Source organism: Hippocampus comes, unplaced genomic scaffold (assembly GCF_001891065.2).
Source record: "Hippocampus comes isolate QL1 unplaced genomic scaffold, H_comes_QL1_v1.1 scaffold624, whole genome shotgun sequence".
Lineage (NCBI taxonomy): Eukaryota > Metazoa > Chordata > Actinopteri > Syngnathiformes > Syngnathidae > Hippocampus > Hippocampus comes.
In genome coordinates this window covers 98,027-105,996 of record NW_017805624.1, presented here as the reverse complement: position 1 = coordinate 105,996, position 7,970 = coordinate 98,027, and positions in this window count along the sequence as shown.

Here is a 7,970-nt window from a genome sequence, read left to right as displayed (position 1 = left end):
GAAAAATGAAAAGTGGGAAGGAGGGAGCGCCGTCGATGGTTCAGCCTTCGGACTGGTGATGGAAACCAATCACCGTGGAAACAGCACAAATCAGCAGACTGCATCGTGAGCGCCACAAACGTACAGTAGTCATGTGACACGTCAACTCAAGCAGCGCGGCTTGAGAGGTGTACTGTAAAACGAACATGATAGGTTTCCCTGGCTGCACTGAGGAGGCATTAAGGAACACAGTCAGTCGAAGCCGACATCATACGTGTTTATTTTTAAAAAAGCAATTATTTCAGTCCACGCCAGTGGCGTCGTTCCATTTCAAATCACATTGGATGACTGACAGGCACATGCCAAAGCAACAGGCAGCGCCGCGGTGCCGAAATGTGAGGCCATTTCAGCCCATTGCAAGCCTGAGAAAATTCATTTCTGGAAAAGACGCAACACCAATAAAGGCAGAGTGACAAAAGGGGGACCGACTGCTCACTTTGATTGAGGTCATTTCAACATTTTTCAATGCTTTGTCTTGAGCTGTTGTGTTTGTCTCATTGGTTGTGTGAAGCACGTTGAGTTGCCTTGTGTGTGAAATATGCGACATAAATAAAGCTGCCGTGCCTCAAATAGCTTTAGATATTAAACTCGAATGTTCATCATATGAATAGATACTGGCATGCATGCTGACTTCATAAAAAGAAAAAAAAATGTCCCCAGAAGCAGAGGTCAGTGGAGTACATTTACGGCCAACATGTCATTCAAAATATTTGTCACTGATCAATCCAATTGGCCTTATTATTGGAATCCAAAGTGACGCGGCCAAAGTCACGTCACACAAAAGCGGAGGCTTTGAGTGAACCGCCGACATGTAACCAATATACGTGCTTACGATGGCTGAGAGAGACCTGAAATTGAAATCATCAGGGTCTTCCATATGGACACGGCCATGACAACATGCCCAGTTCTTTTGGCTCCCTTTTGTCTTTCCCAGCCTCAAATCTGCTTGAATTATTCTCTTTCCTCTGACTCACCCTTTCTCCCCCCCCCCTTGCTCCCCTCCCTTTTCTTTTTACCCAGCATATCTATGTCAGATGGTTGTGGCGGGTCTGAGTGGTGGCCTGTTGGTGGGGTTCCTGTGGGGGGGGGGGGGCGACTTGGGCTGTCCGTGTCTTTGCCTGACAGGAGCGGTCCTACCTTTACACTGTCCAAACGGGGCGAGCCGTCACTCCTGATTAGCCCTCGTGCTGCACAGAACCATGGAGCAGGGTGTCTCTGGAAGCCATTACTCAGCGCGTGAGTGAGTGCCCTGTCCCCCTCCTCTAACCCCTCCGCCCGCTCTCACCCCCTCGGCTCAGCTTAATCACTCCCAGCTGAGGAGTGCGGGAAGATGGAGGGGAGGCTGTTCATGGAGAGCAAAGGGGGTAGAAAGGGGGACGGGGGGATAGAGTTGAGCCTCAATCAGCAACAAGTGTGATTGATTCCTTTTGTGTTACCACCGCTTTTCATTCCCACCGGTGGAAGCACGCACAGATCCCCTCACATACGCGCTCACAAGGAGTTCATTTGGCACCCCAATGCTGAGCTGCCATGAACGTTGCCTTCACATAAGCAGGAAAGTGAGAGGTAAGCTGCATTGTGGGTACAAGGTTGTGTACACACGTACACACGCGCGCACACACACACTCTCAGCTTGCAACTCCACCGAGACCACTGAGCCACCTTGTTTTTGTCAGAAACCTGATGTCATACACAAGCTGATGGCTGGGACATTTTCATGTGTGCGCATGTTTGTCCGCATGACCAGAAGAAGACACTGAGCGATGGTGACACATTGACCCCGGGGCCTCCGTGTTTTCCCACCATCCCTCACTTCCGTGAGCCGCTCGCTACCCGCGATGCCTGCGGGGCGGGCGAGAGTCACGGCGAGAAACCTAAACGTACGCTAATCAACCGCGAGGACTCGGGCTAATTCAGAAGTTAATATGGATCAACGCACTCTCACTATTTGTCAGGCTAGCCGAAATTACAGCTGAAAATGTAATTAGCTCCTGTTTAAGCGTCATACATCTCTGGTGTGATTAAAAGCGAGCGGCCCTGCGGAGCCGCTGAGGGCAGTGAGGCTTGCGAGGCTCCCAGTCGCTTTCAATCCTGGGACAGCTTGTGCGGCACGGGAGGCGAAAAGAAACTCTCGAGCAATGAGTGATGGTATTTCCCGCTCTCCTTGCTCCTCTCATCTTCTGTCTTCTGCTGTCACGTGCTTTTCATCTTCGGTGAGAAAACGTGTGTGTGGAGAGACACCAGCAGTGAGACGGGGAGGTGAGTGGAAACATTCCTCACCTGTCGGCGGAGGAGCATGCTCTTCAGACGACAGTTTATAATATGTGCCCACCGAATCAGCTTGTTGCTATTAGGAGAGGCAGTTAACGGTTCGGCGGTCATAGAACTGCAAGCCATAAACCTCATCCAGAAACAAGCGAGACTGAATGAGAGCGAGGGGGGAGCCGCAGAGTGCTTGCAGAGATAGAGGAGTAGATAAAAACGAGACTGTTTAGACTTACAGTTCCAATTATAGAAAAACAGGATTGCATCACCAAGGTTTATGGGTTGCACTTCATTGTCTTTAGTACTGCGCTAATCCTATCCGTTCACTTTCAAAATCATCCAAAACCAAAATTCACCGATTCTCGTGAACATGACATGCAGGCAAGGACTGACTAGCTCCTGTGTACACAAAAAAAAAATTTATATATATATATTTTTTTTTTCCCGCACTGGACATATATATACAAATGTGTGTGTGTGTGTAGTCCAGTGTAACATGCTTTTTTTTTTTCCACTTCTAACGACAGAAGGTTTTTTTCTTTGTCAATTAAAATAGCTTACCTTGCTTAAAATAGATTTTGGAAGGAGGATTTTGGGTGTGAGTCAGGGCAAACATTTTAATTCTTTTTTTTTTTTTTTTTTTTTTTTATTAAATTTTGTAGTCCGAAAAATATGGTATTGAAATAAAGAACAGTCAGCAACTTGACTTTGGAACATGGCCTGAAAGATTGATTTGAAAGCCACAAGATGGAATGTATGTAATAGTTTTGGACTTAAAAACGATGTCTGCACTTTAAATTTTTCTTCTGGTCTGAGAGTACAAAAAAATAAAATAAAATAAAAGCTAGTTGTAGTTGAGAAGAGCGATAATTATCTTTCTATGAAACCGGTCCGTTTTGCAATCAACATTTGAGAGCACTGCACTCTGCTGAAAAATAAAAACAATTGACACGATCGATGGTGTTGAAATGCACCAACAGAGAGCTGTTTATGTGTCCCATGCATGAGTCTAAATGAGGTAAACTAAATATTGGAGAAAAACCTTCGAGCATGACGCAATGTCCAAGTAGAACCTTCGTAACGGAAACTTCATGTGCTAGCTTTTCCATTCCAACGCACTGGAATGAGTGGCGACTCCGAATGTTGTCGCTGGCGAGTGTATGTTTACGACACTGCCATGTTGCCTGAATTTGAGGAAGGCTTTAAAAAAAAAAAAAAAAAAAGCATTTAGTCTTGTATTAGTACAAATTAAATAGTAAAAGTATCTCTCTGTCATCCCTCTCCTGTGGTTAAGCAGGCAGACAGGGTTCCTGGCTGCCATGTGTCAAGCCAATTAGGGCTGAATTTGAGTGCTGTAACGAGCCTGTGGGGGGTGAACGGGAGGGAGTTTGATTACAACACCTAAACCTTCCTGTCGACCCCCCCCCAGCCCCCTGCCCTGCGTCCCTCCCCCCCTTCAGCCAGCAGTACAAATGTTTCACTGACAGCCAAGTCACAGCTGGGGTTTTGGGCAGCTCACACAGCCCTGTCTGTTCGATACAACTTTTCAATGAACGTTCAGTAGTTAAATTTGGACTTTGGAGGTTTAATAAAAAAAAAAAAAAGGCAAATCATTCTTGAACTTTGAACAATGGCCTTATTGACTTGGATATAGACAAAAACGGGGATGAACAAACACACAGAGGATCAGTGGAAAGTGGGTGTTTGTTTATGTTTTGTTTTTTTTCCCCCCCTGACGTGCCTGTTCATGTTCGAGCCTTCAAACCGGAATGCGTGGAGGGAAGAACCACAATAAACCATGGGATTGAATCGCTCAACAGTGCTGATTTGCTTGGCCAAACATAGGCTTGGGGTTTATTTGTCTCTGTTGTGGCGAATCAGGGGCGAAATTAGTAGACTAGCATCAGTCATCCAGGACTCCCACTTTTCTGGGATCTTTGGAAGTTGTAAACACTGTAAAATCACAGCGGTTTGACTTGTTTTTTTGTTTTTTTTAAACCCGTACAGATGAGACCGTTTGGCGAAGAAAATAAATAGACTTTGCTTCACATAAATTAATTGGGGGGGAAAAAAAAACAACCTCACTCACTGATTTCTTCCCTGAATGTGGTCCAAACCTCAACTGGTAGCCGCCTAAAGATGACCACCTCATCTGTCAAATACCACCGTGATCCCAACGAATAAGCAACACGAAAGATTCACTTGAGGTTAATATTATCCTCCCACGTCACTTTGGATCTGCCCTCAGTCTTTCCGAAATGCACAAAGACAGGTTTCCCACTGCGAGGACCTCACTCTATCTTCAGATCAGGCAGCCAGATGGACGGCAAAAAACAGCGGGAGGGGACCTGATATCGGTGTCGGCAATCGGATCTCGCCCTCTGAGAGCTGGTTGGTGTCGGTGTGTGTCCGTGAGTGTGTGGTAGACTCGGGGTGGGTGCACAGTGCCAAGTGATTGTCGGGAGCATATGTGCTGACGGCGGCCAGAGTGTGTTGAAATGAAGATTAATGAACAAGAGACTTTAGCGTCGTGTGTGTGTGTGTGTGTGTGTGTGTGTGTGTGTGTGTGTGTGTGTGTGTGTGTGTGTGCATGACTAAAGGGTCAGCAGACGGGTGTGTCAAAAAACGGACAAACCCAATCTGATGCGTATCGTCACTATTTGTGGTTGTTGGTTCAAGAGTATCCACTGTGTCTTTTTAGGTTTTCATCATTCTTAGTCCCACAGCTGCGAGCTGCTGAGTGACATACGAGAAGATCACAAAGCTTCACTGTTAGCACACGGCTGCAAACGTCACTGAGCGTGCGCGCTGCCGTTTAGTTGAGTGCTCATTTGGACATTAAAGTCACTGTAAAGTGAAGTCCGCCCCCCCACGCTCCCATTTCTCCTGCATTTTCTCTGCGAAATGCGCACATCCACAGTCGACGATGAGGCGCTCTAAAGTGGCCATGCCAACCCGGAACACTGGCCCATACGCTGACCCGTCAAATTGGATTTAATTAAAATGAACAAACAAAAAAAAAAATCCCCCCCTTCTGCGCTCTTCTGTCTCTCACTGCATGCACTCATGGCCAACACCAAGGCGCTCCAAAGCGACCACGCAAGCGCAAAGCCCTGGTCCACAAGCTGGCTGTCAAGTCAGACTTAAAAAATAATAAATTGAAATCACTCTGATCATTCTGTCTCCTCTTTGTGAATGGGCACGCTAATGTCTGACAACGAGGCACTCTAAAGCAGCAGGGAAACTGTATTTTCAGGGTTTACAGTAGCGAGCTAGCTAATTGCTTGGAGCAATTCCGCTGGATAACCCCTGATGCAAATGAAGGTGCTCCAGTTGTTATGTATAGTGGGCGAGGGACAACTCATGCCCCGATTTAGCCACACCCATAAAATCAAGAAACCCGAAACGGTGAAAAGCACTACATCGGTCTTTGCACGTTTTCAGTCATATTTACTCGGGCTCTCTTTTTCAGACAGCGCTCCCAGAAGTTGCTGTGTCCAAAGTTCCGAGGCTCCGCCAGAGAACGCGTTATGGCACAAAAAGATGCACGCCAATGCGTGTGCAATAGCCACATTTGATTTTGCTCGATATACGAAACGACGCGCCATCTCTGGTCTGTCTAAACAAACGTTAAAAGTGAGCGAGGGTAACAGCTCTGACGGGAAACGAAGGTTTTCTGAGGAGAGACACGGAGCATAAAGCGCAAGCATGTTGTAAAACTTTATTTGTTGGTGCGGAAGCGGCGTTTGTATCGCTTCATAGATCACGGGAGAATGGGAGATGTCGCTTAGCCGTGTCAAGACCGGCGAGCTTACCGTGTTTATGTTGTTACTCTTTGAGATTTGATTGACGACCGGTTTATGCTTCCAGCAGATGTCTCCTTTAGTGTTTTTTTTTTTTTATGTCTCCTTTAGTGTTATTTTTTAGCTCACCTACGCCGCATTAAAGTGAGACATTGTCATTTTTCTTTCTTCTACTCGCCAGTTGCAAACAACTGTGATGGACTTTGAGGGCTTGTTGAATGTTCATTTGACAGCTTTAATGTCTCAAACAACTCGTAAAATATCGAGGGATTTTATAATGCAATAATATGCACTCATTTTCGCACGTAATTGCTGAATAAAAACAGCAGTGCAATAAATTCTCCCTTGTTGAGTGTCACGGCGTTGAGTTTTTTTTTTTTTATTGGATGTATTTGAGAGGGATCCCAATTGATGTAAAATTCTGTCTGCAATTAGTAGTTCTAATCGGGTTCTAATGATCAACGTTCCAAGTATTTTGTCGATTGACAGGAAAGGTTGACACGATTCGGGGCAGCGGTGAGGTGACGATTGAGAGATTTTGAATTGGAGGCTTTTTTTTTCCAGACAAAGAACTGAAAAGTTATGCAGTACGCTCATCGCGGAACAATTCTAAGACCACCAAAAAATATATAAATATATCATCATGTTTGAGACACCAAAATTAATTTGCAATTGTTCGCTCATCAGTTTCCATCTCAATTTTCTGAGTAAACATTTCACAATATGTGTATGCTTTGGCTCCTGAGCTGCTCCCGTCTCCTTCAAGCCATTTATTTTAGAATCGGATTCGAGAACATGAGCGTTTTTTTTTTTTTGCCTCGAGATGTAAATTTCCCCAGTGTGGGACAAATAAAGGATTATCTTATCTTATCTTATGATTTCCCAAGACAGGATTAAAGGTGGCAAGCAGCAAGGAAAAGGTCTGGTGAAACATCTCCAGGGACCAATGCGGAAATTGAAAGTGATATCCATCGGCTCCGGCATTCGGGCAGTCATTGGCAAGGATTTTCCTCAAACTATTACAAATGATCGTCATGTTTACATTTATGTCACTTTTTCATCTCAATTGTAAAAACTCTTCAATTAAGTCTGCGCTTCAATCATGTCGCGGTTTTATTTCCAAAACACATCTGGCCCAAAACTGCAAACGATGATTCTTTATTGGCTCCGAGGAGTCATTTCCTTATGACAGAGGAGGTTGTGGCTTGATCATTTTGTGGGTCATGAAATGAGTTGCAGCTTGCTTCAATTGCGGAGTCCAAACCTCCAAATACCGCCCGCAAGTGATTGTTGTTGTCATAATTTACAAGAAAGTTTGCCTCGGGTGACAAAAGGCGGTGAATTACGGCGGCAGCAAAAAAAAAAAAAAAACGGACGTAAATAGCGACATGTCAACACTCACAGCAAGACCCAGACAAAAGCCTTATGAGGGCCGAAGCCATACAACGCAATTATGAAGTACAGCTGTATTAGTCAGCGCCTCCCTTGTGTCTGCGTGAGAGGATTGCTCTGTCGTCAGGCTTTTCACTCGCGCCATTGATAGATGTGACGGGGTGAGGCAAGGAGAGAGGGAATCTACTCTTTTCAAAGTCGGATGGCTCTATTGAGAGAGCCTGGGGGTTTGCGCGGGGGAGATTTTCAGCCCTCCCTTGTCCAACCCGTCGCTCTTTTCTGCCCATGCAGTCAAGCGGAGAATATCGGAAGTCCCCCTCGCTGATGGAGAGAGAGGCTTTTGGGCAAGTCTCGATGTTTTTTCTCATCACCTCCGAGAGACTGTCAACACCTCAGCTTTCAGGTTGAGCCACTTTACAGGCTCAGCAGTATGCAAGGCTTGGCGGGGAGGTGATGGGCAGGGAGGATGAT